Raw genomic sequence first — 14,059 nt, forward strand, 5'->3', positions numbered from 1 at the left:
CTGAAACACAGAAGGGCGTGCTGAAGAACAGAAAGTGTTGACCACTCAGAGAGACCGGAATGCAAACCCACCAAGCATAGGTCGGGTCTCCTCATTGTATGTGTACTCCAGGTTCCTAGTTGGACTAGAGCTGGTTGTCCTAGAGTATGTGCTCAAAACTGAAACAGCCATTTCGGTTCTGCTCTGGTCAGCTGGCGACTCCTCCCACCTCTGCTTCCTCAGTGCTGGCTGGGGTTACAGGCACCTAGTGGTGCCTCCAGCCTTCTACATGGGTCTGAGGATCCAAATCCAGGTCTTATACTTGCAGAGCAAGCAGCACTTTACGGGCTAGGCTGTATTTCTGAGTCCTCAACCTTTGATATCTATTTGCAATATTTTATTAAAATTCTAATGATTTTTTAAAAAACATTTTAAATTGTGTTTATTCATTTAGGGCAGCGCAGGGTTCTACAGCTGCAGTCCACATGTGAAGGTCAGAGGTCAGGTTACAGGGATTGGTTCTGTCCTTCCCACTGGTGATCAACTCCAGGTAAAAGTCAGGCTTGGAAGCAAATGCTTTTACCAGTTTTGTTTTTCCCTTTACGTTGTGTTTTAAATTATTCAGAATGATTTATCTTATAGGAGTTTACTTTGTTTTTTGTGTTATTTTTTCAAAGATAAAGTCTCCTATAGACAAAGCCTGTAGTGTGCTGTGTTTTGGAGGCTGACCTTGAGCTTAATCTTCCTGCCTTCTCTCTTCTCTCTGGATGCTTTGATTACAGGCTCAACACCAGCAACTTCCAGGATTGACCTTTTTTTTTTTTTTTTTTTTTTTTTTTGGTTGAGACAGGGTCTCACTATGTAGGTTGGAACTCACTATGTAGACCAGCCTGGCCTCAACTTCACAAGGATCCACCTGCCTCTGCCTTCTGAGTACCAAAATTCTTACATAAAAAGAGAGGCTCTCAGGGCTGGAGAGATGGCTCAGCGGTTAAGAGCACCTGACTGCTCTTCCAGAGGTCATGAGTTCAATTCCCAGCAACCACATGGTGGCTCACAACCATCTGTAAAGAGATCTGATGCCCTCTTCTGGTGTATCTGAAGACAGCTACAGTGTACTTATATATAATAAATAAATAAATCTTTAAAAAAAAAAAAGAGAGGCTCTCAAACAATGCAAACAACTCTGAAATAGAAAAAATAAAGGAAAACAAACATTATCAGAGAGCTATCTATCAAAAACAAGACTGAGAATTTCATTAAACAACATGGCCTAAATTGTAAACCCTAAAACTACAAAACTTCTAGAAGAAAAAGGAGGCAGAGGCAGGAGGCTCACAAGTTTTGAGACTGTATGACAAAGTCCAGGCCAGTCTGAACTGCACAGTGCAACTAACTGCCTCAGGAAACAAAACCCAAAGTCAAGGGGGTGGGGGAGAATGTTTGTGCTCTGGGCTCAGCAATGATTCCTAAGTGACACACTAGAGGTTAGTCTTAAAAGGGAACAGACTGTGCTTCATAAAGTCCTAAGATCTTTTCAGACATGACCCTGTCTCAAAAGGGGAAAAAACATTAGTGTTAAAAGAATGAAATCAACAGTAAATATGTAGTTTACATACCTGATAAAGGACTCATAGCCAGGGGCTAGAAAATGGTTCAGTGGCTAAGAGCACTGGCTACTGCTGCAGAGGACCCAGGTTCAACTCCCAGCATCCACATGGCAGCTCACAGCTGTCTGTTCCTCCAGTCTCAGGGGATCCACTGCACTGGGCATGCATGTGTGCACATATCTGTGCACGCAGGAGAAATACCCACACACAAAATAAAATAAATCTTTAAAAGTTCATATCCAAACACAGGAATTCTCAAAATACACTGAGAAAAACAAATTGGGTACAAGATCTGAACACCTGAGCAAAAATATACAGCTAGCAAATCATGTGACAGCTAGCAAATCGTGTGACAGCTATTCAGCGTTGCTAATTATTAGGGAAACACAAACCAAAGCCACAAAACACCACTGCATAGCCATTGGACGGCTACGGTTTAATAATAATAATAATTATTGTTATTATATTATTAGTATTATCATTATTAGTATTATTACTTTTTTTTTGAGACAGTTTCTCTGTGTAGCTCTGGCTGTCCTGGAACTTACTCTGTAGATCAGGGTGGCCTTGAACTTAGAGACACGCTCCACCATCGCCTGTTAGCAGGATGGTGAAACTCTAGAAAATAGCCATATAATTTTTCCTTTTTTGTTTTTTTGTCTTTGTTTTTGTTTTTTGGAGGGGATGGGGGGAAGACAGCCTTATGGTTAATAGTATCAGGAATTGAACCCAGGGCTTCCTGAATGCTAGATGAGTGCTCTACCTCTGAGCTATATCCAGAAGCCCCTTTTACATCTTCTGTTAAGCTAACCAGACTGACTTGGACCCCAGGCAGACCTCGAACCTGTGATCTTCCTACCTTGGCCTCCTGAGCAGCCAGGATTACAGATCACTACACATGGCTTGACAGTTTCTTGGAAGCTAACTGATCTAATTACTCTTTGGCAATTATCTACAACCTGTACACAAAATGCTTATAGCAATTTTGTTTGTAATAGCCAAGACCTTAAAATCTGAAAGTACTACAGTACATCTGTGAACTGGAATCCTACTGAACACTGACATGTAAGAAACTATTGACATTTCAACAACATGAATAACTCTTAAAATAATTGCACCAGGTGAAGAAAGTCTCTATTGTAAGATTCCATTAACACAAAACTCTAGAAAATGAAGTCTACAGGGACAGCAGATCAGGGACTGCTGGGGGGATGGGCAGTGGCAAGGGAAGGGAAGGGAAGCACAGCCAGGAGGAAATTTGGGAGCTGAAAGACACTGTACACTGATGTATGTATGTATGTATGTATGTATGTATGTATGTATGTATGTATATATTTTGACAAGGACTCCCTTCTATCCCAGGCTAGTCTAGAACTCATAATTCTCCTACTTTTGAAGTCTAAATGCTGGGACTATAAGCCTGTGCCATCATTCTCAACCCCTGTTCACCATGTTCTGGTTTCACTGATGTGTACAGAGGAGAAGAACATACAAACCTACATCCTTTAAATATGTGCAGCTTTTTATACATCATTTATGCCATCAACAAAGCTGTTAAAGACTGTAATAAGTGGGAGAACATTCTCCTGATCAGGGTAGACAGTCGAGAACTATCTGTTGTTTCTGGTTTCCTTCCATTTCCTTCCAAGCTGATTCCTAACATACAGGTAAACTCAGACAGAGCTATACTATGCCATTAAAGCCACCTGCTAAATAGATTCATAGCATTCATGGCACACTGAAATTATTTGGAGATTGGGGGGAGTTAAGAACTTGATAAAAATTTGGTTTCATTGCATTATCTGTAATGTTATGTCAGGGGAGGAGGAGAAGTGAAGAAGAGGAGGGGAAAACTGCTCCCCAGTAACAGGATCCACAAAGGGATTTCTACTCATGTCCTATTTCCACAGTCTATTAACAGCCTCTTCTTAAAGTCCATCTCTTGATTAGGTACCCTCTTGACTCTAAATACACTGGTTTATTTAAAAATGAAGATAAGTAGAGGGTAGCAATCTGATTCTATTTAGTTTTATAATAGGAGAGGGCTTACCATCAAGCAATCAAATATGTAAAAAAGACTATTAATTGAATCTAAAACTTTTGTTATTAAAAATTTCCTGAACAGAACGTCATGTAAACTGTAAACACCTTTCCATAAAGGTAGTCTATAGGGGTTGGGGATTTAGCTCAGTGGTAGAGCGCTTGCCTAGGAAGCGCAAGGCCCTGGGTTCGGTCCCCAGCTCCGAAAAAAAAAAAAAAAAAAAAAAGGTAGTCTATAAATCAAAAAAGTACAAGGTAACAGTGTATGTGAATTCAGTATTCTGCAAAACATTACTTAAGTAATGAGTACTTAAATACCTATATGTCATTACTTGTCTTAGTTAGGGTTTTACTGCTGTGAACAGACACCATGACCAAGGCAACTCTTGTAAGGACAACATTTAACTGGGGCTGGCTTACAGGTTCAGAGGTTCAGTCCATTATCATCAAGGTGGGAGCATGGCAGCATCCAGGCAGGCATGGTGCCAGCATAGCTCAGAGTTCTACAGCTTCATCTGAAGGTTGCTAGTGAAGACTGGATTCCAGACAGCTAGGAGTAGGGTCTTAAAGCCTACACCCACAGTAACACACCTATTCCAACAAGGTCACACCTCCAAGTAGTGCCACTCCCTGGGCCAGGCATATACAAACCATCACATTACTGTTGGCAGGTTTAGGAAAAACTAGCATAAAACTTAACTATAGGTATTTTAGAAAAAGACAAAAGTAAAACGTCTTTTCCTCTTTTAAAATCCTATATCTTTTTTGTATTAATTTCATAATCTCACTAGTAAATAAACTACAGTGATCACAAAAGCCCTAACAAAAAATTTTAAGAGAAAACATTTTTTAAAGTGTTAGGTTGGGATAATGGCTCAGTGGGTAAGAACACTTGCTGTTCAATAATGAAGGCCTGAGCTCTAATCCCTAGAACTCAAGTAAAAAGCCAGGTGTGGCTGGACACACCTGTAACCCCAGAACTGTGTGGGAAGACAGGAGCATCACAGGCTTGCCGACTGTCAGAAGAGCCTCACCTTCAGTAGAGACCCCGTGTCTCACGGGGAGAAGTGGGACGAGGTTGAGAATGACATCAGCATCCTTCGTCTCTGCATGGGTGTGTGCACTTGCACTCACATCTGCACAACACACACACACAGAGAGAGAGAGAGAGCGCGAGAGAGAGAGAGAGAGAGAGCGCAAACAACCGCAATGATCACACTTGTTTCATTTAATCCAAGTTTAATGATTTCTAGGCTAATCACCCAGCACGGCTTCCATCAGCATAGCTCCTAGACCACTATACGGACTCTTTCTTAGGAAGACATCCCAAACGAGGCGCATGCACACAAGGCATAAACATGACCAGCCTTACTCGTCTTTCCCAAATGCCTTCTCTCACAGTGTGGTATGCTGCTGAAAGGGCAATGCAGACGTGCGTACTTATGCTCTGTAACATTAAACAAAGGCACAACTCCAACTGTTTCCATCTAAGTGCTTCCTTCCTTCCGTTCATTTGACTACTGTCACCTGCTGAGATGGCAGGCCATGGGAAAGTCCATCTTACAGATATGCTTCAGGCAATATCTTACTTATTCGGAAAAAATATTCAATGCCAGTTTTCACACATTACCTATTTTTCTTTCTGTCTTAATAGTGTGCATTCAGAAGTGAAGTGGCAGACAAGGGGCAAGTACTAAGGCTCTCATTTGAACTAAAATATCAAGTCAGACTTGGACAAAAGGTAAATATGGTAGGACTAGCTGGCTTGACAATTACCACTGGCCTTAATAATTAAGTTATATAGTGATATTTTCATAAAATGGATTAAGCAGAATTCTAAGATGACCCCCTAACGCCCTGTATAGTCGCTTACCTTGGAGTGTTTTGTTAATATAGCAAGATAGCAATTCTCCGAGCAAGGTACAAAATATGGCAAAGGTCAAGCTACATAGATGATGGCTCAGTCCCCAGCACCCAGGGTGGGGCAGCCCTCAACCATCTGTAACTCCAGCTCCAGAAATCCAGTGCCCTGTTAACCTTCACCTGCCTTCATGTGATGTACATTCATACAAGCAGAGACACAGGTTAGAAAATGTTAAAAACAAACAAACATGAAAAAGGTGACTGACCCTGAGTTATCAGAAGGGAGATTACCCTCGGTGAGCACGACCGCATCTGGTGAAAACAAAATGTCAGTGAGTGTCTAGAGTGTGAGAAGCAGCAAAGGACCAGGGTCAGCTGCACAGAGGACTGCTTGCTTCACATGCACATGGCCTTGAGTCCAATGCCCAGAACTACAAATGGACACAAAGCAGAATAAGATGAATTCCTATTGAACAGAAAGAAGCAAACCAACAAATTACGATGAACAAATGTGCGTAGGAATGGGGCGTGCTCTCTAGAAGCTTTGGCGTCACTGCTCTACCAACAAGGTAATGAATCCTGTTTAAAATCACACCAGCTTCAAAGAAAAGCACCAGCCTTAGAGGAAACCACAGGCCCAGCCAGAAACGGTGATTTCCCCACTTTGAGACTCTAAGCAGAGAATCAAGCTAAGCTATACCTAAACCTCTGATTAAAAAGACAAACGTGTGTGTGTGTGTGTGTCTGTCTGTCTGTCTGTCTGTCTCAGATAAATAAATAGATGTGGCTTTAATCTACAGTTTTGATCACCATTTGTTATTCAGCAGCAGAAAGCTTATACAATAAACATTTAAAGAGAACCTAATATGGTAAGGACTTCCTCTTAGCCAGAACTACCTGTACTGAATCTTCCAGCAATGCTCCAAAGTGACAAGACGGTGGGAAAGAGGAGAGGTGCCCATGCATGATCTCCAAGCCTGTTAGAAAACAGGGTTGTTTCTTTGGCCACATACCTGTGAATCTACAAGAGTTATTCCACAGATATTAGGGGATTAGGTACTTCTCAACAAGGAATCCCTAACTGTTACCCCAGCAAAACGGATCATCTACAATGCACTCGGCTGGCCTTGTTGTAAACGAGCTCATTAAGGGCAAGATTCCTGCCAAGAGAAGGAAGGGGCACAGTGAGTGTGGTACGCATGCACTGTAAGAGTCAAGATGGCTTCCTGAGATGGATGACGGGAAGGACCAGGAAAGAAACAAAGCCAAAGGGAAGGCCCTGAGGGAAGGAAGGTTCCACTAGGCTCCAGCCTCTACCATCCAGGGAAGCACTGTGAGAACAGAAAGGAGTCTGAACTGCTGGAGCCCATGCCCCAGGAATCCTGGGCTCAGGAGACGTACAAATGAGAATGAAAGACCTAGACTGTAAAGGTGTTTTTCTTAAGTTCACATATGGTATCTTTTCCCATAAAGAATTTTTTAAAGTAAATTTTTATTGTTCCAGTTAATTTTGTCTTTCTTATTCAAATTTAGCATTTTTCTTGCTAAAAGATGCTGCTTATTGATATACTCTATTGATTAGAAAATATACTCTATTGATTAGAAAATGGCAAAATACTTTATACTGCTTTCAGGATAGTCCCCCTAAGTCACCAAGGAGCAAAAAAGAGAAAAACCAGCCGGAGCTCAGGCACAGTGGTAGGCACACCTCGAACCCTCATCGTTCAGGAGGCTGAGGCAAAGACCGGAGCTCAGGGGCAGACAACCCACGCAGGAAAACCCTGTCTCAAGAGGAGCATGCGGTGTGATCATCACTGTCTGACGGTGACACTCCAGAGGAGCTGACTCTTCCTAGCTGTATCATGAAGGACTAGACTTTAAGGGAAAGGCTGCCTCTGAAACCTACATCTAGAGACAGAGTACTTAAAGACCCTGCTGTTAGGTACGAGCTGTCAATTGACTTGACTATGGAAAAGGACTCAAACCAGTAATGAAAATTTGATTTGAGCTTCCTAAAACAAATGCTATTTTAAAAAGAACATGGTAGGATAAAATATATTTTACAATAAATATTACCTCACATAAACTAGAAGTTTTTTTTTTAAATAGGGTTTGTTTGTTTATTTATTTTTTTAGAATTATTTATTATATATGAGTACACTGTAGCTGTCTTCAGACACACCAGAAGAGGGCATCGGATCTCATTACAGATGGTTGTGAGCCACCATGTGGTTGCTGGGAATTGAACTCAGGACCTCTGGAAGAGCAGTCAGTGCTCTTAACCACTGAGCCATCTTTCCAGCCCAAACTAGAAGTTTTGATTGCCTTGTTCTTTCTTGAATATATTAAACAACTTCTAAGTAGAAAGATTAAAAAGATAATAATCATGGTCACTGGCTGTTTAGTAACGACTGGGAAAGCTGGAAAAGGAAAGGGCAAATGACTCTTAAAATCTGATGACATTGTTTTCCAAGTAAAATGATCTCTGCTTTAAACAGAACCAAAGTCCCAAATGAGTAGCTAACAATTAAAAGCAACTTGATATTAGATTCACTGAACAGTTAGAAAGAACTATTGAATTCGGAATATAATTTTTAAAAAGTCAAAAGGTTGGATTTAGTTGCTTTAAAAATTTTGTTCACTTATATTAACTTTTGTAAGTTAGTATCTATATAAAAGAAAAGTAAACTTGATTTTATTAGGGGCAGGGTCTTCATATGTAGCCCCTGCTGGCTTTTATACTTACTAAGCACTGGCCTTGAATTTGTGATAGTCTTCCTACTGTAGACTCTAACTGCGTACCATCAAGGGACTGGAGAAATGACTCATAAGGTAAAGGGCAACGATGCTCTTCCAAAGGACCAGGGTTCAATCCCCAGCACCCATGTGATGGTTCACTGTCTGTAGCATCAATCCCAGGGAATCTAATGCCTCTTCTCACCTCCATGGGCACCAGATAAAATATACATTAAATAAATAAGAAATAAATAAACAAACACACACCACCGTACTAGCTCAAAATAAATGTCAGAGTCGTATGTTTATAGGTGAAAAAAATTAATTCAATATATATAGTTTTCTTTGTTACAAAGAAGTATAAGAAGCAACCAAGGTCTTTCAAACATAAAAATATTATATGAGAACATAATTATGTACATGCAGGATACAAAGGTCAGAGAAAAGGCTGACAAAGTTTAAAGCCTAACTTTGCCACCTTCATTTTAAAGAATTGCAGTGCATAGCAAATTCCTTTAGCATTTACATTCCACTCGACACTTTAAAAGGCTTTTGAAAATACATCTATCCTGTGTTTTGCCTGCACATATGTATGTGCACCACATGTGCATGTCTGGTGCCCATGGAGGTCACAATAGAGCTTTAGATCTCTTGAAACTAGAGTTACTAATGGTTGTGACCCACCATGTGAGTGCTAAGAACTGAACTCTTTGTAGGAACCAACCAGCATTTTGTTCTGTTTTGTTTTGTTTGTTTATAAGTGAGCCGTCTCTCCAGCACTTCCATTAGAGCCTTTTCTAACTGTTAAACTATTTTATTGTTACCATCAGATTTGTAATACAAAATTTCTGTAACTACTTGATTTTAACATGAAAAATGTTATATGTCAACATAAAATGTGCAAATGGAGACACATAACAAAAACATTAGAATAAACTTCCAATTTAAGAGGAAGAGTCATGGAGATTCAAGAAAGATTAGATTCGAGCCTGGTAAGAGCCACAGAGAAGAATCACCAATGGGTTTTTAAGAATTGGCACAAGGTTTAAGAAGGTAAGAAATCAAGACCTATAGAAAAGAGAGGCAGAAAAAGACAGAAGGAGGAAGAGACAGAGAAAGAAGCCAGGAAGGTTTCAAGTTTTGAAAGATAAGAGTTTTTTGGTTTTAAAAGATGATTTGTAAGGCAAAAGAGACGAACCACCAAATACTGCTAATTGATCAATTACAAAAGAACTAAAAAGTGTTTTGTTAAGAGGTGTGGTAGGATTTACAAAGTGATAAATGATTTAATAAAGATAACTTAGGGGGCTGGGGATACATAGCAGTCTCATGAGAAAGAAACATGAGGAAGAGAGGGTAAAGGGAAGAGGGAAGGAGGGAAGGAGGGAGGGATGGATGGAGAAAGGGAGGGAGGATAAAGAAGACTTGAACTTCCTAGAACAGCTAGAACTTTCTACATGTTATTTTCACTTTGTTGCTTAATTTTTAAACATTTATTTGTGAATTTGGAATTTATACTTCATACATTTCAAAAAGCTTTCTACTAATTATCACATATTTTTATGAAAAGAAGTTTTGGTTGTTAATTTTTAACATGGTTACATGAAATAATTCTAAATCCATTAGTTCCATTAAAATTCCTCCCACAGTCAAGTATGCAGCCTAACATAGGATATAATCAAACTTCGAACTCCTTGAATGAAAGGCCATGATTAATATAATAGACATATATTTGATTTATGTCAAGCGGTTACACAGGTAATGCTTTAGATACTCAGCATAAAATATTTTAATGGAATATTATTGCTCCAAATATACCATACTAAAATTAAACTGATAATAGAAAAAGGTTACTAAATCATGGCTGACAAGGAGCTAAATGCACCAAGTTAAAATGCATTCCTAATGCTCAACCGGTCTGGCTGAACCCCTTGGGTCAGTTTGGGTCATTATTACTTTGGAATAATTCCAAACCATTCCCATGGGTTCTATTGTTCTAGTCAGCACTTTCGGAAATCCAGAACAGGCTCCATGATAAAAATTTAAAAACCATAGGCTGTCCATCAGTTTCTGAATTTATTCTTTTTTGTAAGTGTACTTGACATTTTAATGAGTTCATGAGGCATCCCCAGGTTAATTTCTGCAGTAGTTTTTACATACTAGTCCCTGGGCTGCTCCAGTTGATCGTCAGTTCATATAGTGCTACTCAAAGACAGAAAGCAGCATGGTTACCCCTCAAAAAAAGAATCACACTGAGCAGGGTGGGGCTTGGTGCAGCTCAGGAACAGAGAAGCTTCTCAGGACTGCACAAAGTAGGGATTCCCAAGCACCACAGGAAAAAAAGAGAAAGAAAGAGGGGGGAGGGGGAGGGGAGAGAAGAGAAGGTCTGTTACAATGAAGGCCATAACACTGTTGCAAATGTATGAATGGCCCTGGGTGAAATTCATATACCCAATTACAGAGTACCCGCCCACTGTTCCACATAGTTCTGAGAATGCCTTCCCAGCCTGCAGTCTTTCAGTTTCTACTTAGTACTGGATGTTACAATGTGTAAGAAAGATCCAAGTTTTAGGCAAAATTATCTATCTAAACACCGGCAGTCTCTCTGTAGAAGGTAGTCTTCTCAGACGCCAACAGCTTTCAGCACCCTCAGGGACCCACTACACTGAAACAGTATGCCCAACACAGTAACAATTCTCCCACATTCCTTACCCAGTATTATAACTCTGCATGAATGAATAAACAGTCCTTTATATATCGGTGTGGGACCCACTGGCCAGGGCTCTTATGCTAATGTTCAGACACTCCACCTCAAGTTCTGCCAGGTACACCCAGTGACCGCAAACTGCCTCGCAGGTGAAGAGCTTATAGAGAACGTCTCCGATTGGAGGACAGAAGATGGGCGGGGTGGGCCAGGTAAAGGATTTTAGAGTAATGCTGCACAGGAGTGTGTATGGGAGATTACTACTATACTTTCTGTATTCCTAGTCCAAGTCTTGAGTGACTGCATGTTTGTGCAAACTACACTTCTACTTTAGAGGAGGGAGCGCAGTCTGTTAGGAAAGCATTTCCTTAGGGGAATCTGATCGCATCTCTCTCAAAGTGGTTTACTTTCTAAGTCTTTTTGGTGACATGGCTGTATTCTATTCCCACCTCCTTAACAGTGGGACAGGTGCTGGGGAACTCATCCTTGTGAGGAACGCCCTTGTAGGCATTCCTCAGGGATCTCCAGATGCCCATTCCTCTAGAAATATCAAAGTTGTATTTGCTGGCCACCACCTTGACAATGTGCTTGGGCAGCAGGTGGCAGTCCACTAATGTCATATCATTGCCATCCAGAAATCTACAAGTGGAAAACTTGATGTCCTCTGTGTTGTTCTCATCAATTTCATGAGAGGAGAATTCAGATATTCCTCTAGTTTCTGCAGTATTTTCAAGGGCCCCCTCTCAAGTGTTTCATTAGCCCCTGGCCTTGAGGTCTTGATATAAGCAGAGAATTTGACAAAGATGTTCCAGCAGTGTTTGACTAGGGTGGGGGGGGGGGGTTGATGAAAGATTTAAGTACTTGGTAGGTGGGCAGGATAAGACTTGTTCAAAAACTTCCTCAACCTTATTTACATCTGTTTTGACCTCACTGTTGAAAGTTATATATGATGGGTGGGTTCCTGGAGTCTGCAGGGTCGCAGGCTTCCTTTTAAATTCAGTGGTTGTGACCCTAAACAACTCCTTTGAGCCCAGGAACCATGACGAGCCTCTGTAAGGGGGTGATTTCCTATGCTTTCTCCATTCGATGGAGAGCCGGGCGAGGGGCTCTTTGTCCTCCACTTTCAGGGGCATCGACAGCCATGGTTGACAGGGCCAGGGGATGCCAATGAAGCTGTGGTTCTGGAGCTGCTGGGGCTGAAGTCCAGCTGTCACTCCATCCTTGGCTTCACCTCACACCTCCTGCACATCTAATTACTGGACCTCACCTGGAAGTGCAACCCTTCCGAAACCCAGTTATGACCAGGTTAATCTAAGCTACAAGAATGCCGACCCTACCGGACTTCCTGTTCTCTGGTGAAAAGCTTAGCTTGATCCACATATAACCTGCATCTGATCTTCTCCTGGCTCAGAAGACAAGCCAATGCCTACCTTCTCCTTTGCTGCAAATCTTTTCTTCTGCTGTATTTTGTCAATTCATATGATCTTTCAGAGAACTGCTTGCTAATTAGTCTGTCTCTCAGGCCTCTCTACCACAGCTACCACAGCTACCTAGAATGCAAGCTTTATAACAGTAGGACCCTTCCTAGACTTCAATGTAAAAACTACTGCTGACACGTAAGAGGCACTCAGTAACACGGTTACCTATAATCTCCAGAATTTAACCTCCTCAAAGACGGCTTCTTGACTCGATTATACATCAGTGACACCAACTTTATTTTCTCAAATCACCCTACAAATCTTCTGGAGAGAAAAGATCCAGTTTATCTTCTAAAATGAACTCCAAGAAGCAGAGGTACGAAGCAAAACATCTGGAACTTTCAGAATCCACAAATCCATTTCTTAACCTTCTTTTACTTTACCATACACAATTAATCAACCAGACATTTTCTCACATCATTAAGATCATACTGCCACAGAGTAGGAGGTCAATATTTAACCCAAATCAAATTATACCCAGGAACTCTGCTTGCTCTCTGTATATTTAAAACCACGGATGATAAGACGACATTTTCTTTCCCAAGTCTAGACTGATAAAACCATACAGAAAAGGTGGTAATAAATAATAATAATAATAATAATAATAATAATACTCAAAACCCTGATTAAATGATCGTAAACAAACTTTTATATGAAAAGTGTTGATTTATTTCAGTCAGATATCGAATAGCACATGCGCAAAGTACCCAAAGCATTTAAACACAAAGGTTATAAGCTGCATTTACAAGTGCATGCTCTTTCCTCGCTCCCAAGTAATACGATCGCGTCACTGTTCTTAGAGAGTAGTGGTAAAGGCATTTATAAAGTTCCTGGCTCTTTTAGGGGTGATGCATAATTTAGCAGTAATGTTAACAATCCATATATTCTCCATTAGTAGTGTCACTTCACCCTGCTTATAGTTCTGTGCGTTCTCAGATGCACTAGGTGAAGCTTTCTTTTTAAAGGTAGAGAAAGGGCTGGACATGCTTTCAGTTGTAGGGCACGTGTTTAGCATGCACAGGGTTCAAGCTTCATCACCAAAAAAAACTTTTTTCTTTTTTAATTAAAAGGCAAACAAAAAATTCATTTCTTTCTCCAAAAGTACTTCTCATGAATGCATTTTTCAACCTCAGTGCTTTACGTAGTAAAATGCATGCTTGATGCTTTTACTAAAGAAAACTGGAACTTTAGACTATGTTCTTAACTTTAACTTAAGCGTGCCTCTGTGTGTGTGTGTGTGTGTGTGTGTGTGTGTGTGTGTGTGTGTGAGAGAGAGAGAGAGAGAGAGAGAGAGAGAGAGAGAGAGAGAGAGAGAGAGAGACTGACTCACTATGTAGCTCTGGCTAGCCTGGAACTTGCTATGTAGACTAGGCTGGTCCAAACCCACAGAGATCCGCATGCTGCTGCCTCCAGGTGCTGGCATTAAAGTGTGCCACCACACCCAGCATTTTGTTTTGTGTTTTGTTTTTTAGTTTTAAAAACAACTTCCATTGAATCAAATTAAACTCACTCATTTCATGTACTGTTCCAATTTTAGTGGAAGTGCTACAGAAATGAACAACCCTTTCATTTTCAAGTTGACAGGGGTAATTTTGCTAAATTCACACAAACGCATACACACTCTGTGTTCATTTTTTTAAAAAAATTAC

General features: G+C 40.6%; 1 protein-coding gene and 1 pseudogene across 6 annotated transcripts in view; both read right to left on the reverse strand.

Annotated features, from left to right (window-relative positions):
- Sos2 (SOS Ras/Rho guanine nucleotide exchange factor 2) overlaps positions 1-14,059 on the reverse strand; it is a 113,109-nt gene that overhangs the window by 95,483 nt on the left and 3,567 nt on the right. The window contains exon 2 of one of the 6 annotated variants that reach the window (XM_087554908.1): positions 1,599-1,769. The gene's annotated coding sequence lies outside the window, so the exon portion shown is untranslated. 6 annotated transcript variants of the gene reach the window in all.
- LOC103692654 (chloride intracellular channel protein 4 pseudogene) lies at positions 11,264-13,395 on the reverse strand (annotated as a pseudogene).

This window comes from Rattus norvegicus, chromosome 6 (genome assembly GCF_021556685.1).
Source record: "Rattus norvegicus strain SHRSP/BbbUtx chromosome 6, alternate assembly SHRSP_T2T, whole genome shotgun sequence".
NCBI lineage: Eukaryota > Metazoa > Chordata > Mammalia > Rodentia > Muridae > Rattus > Rattus norvegicus.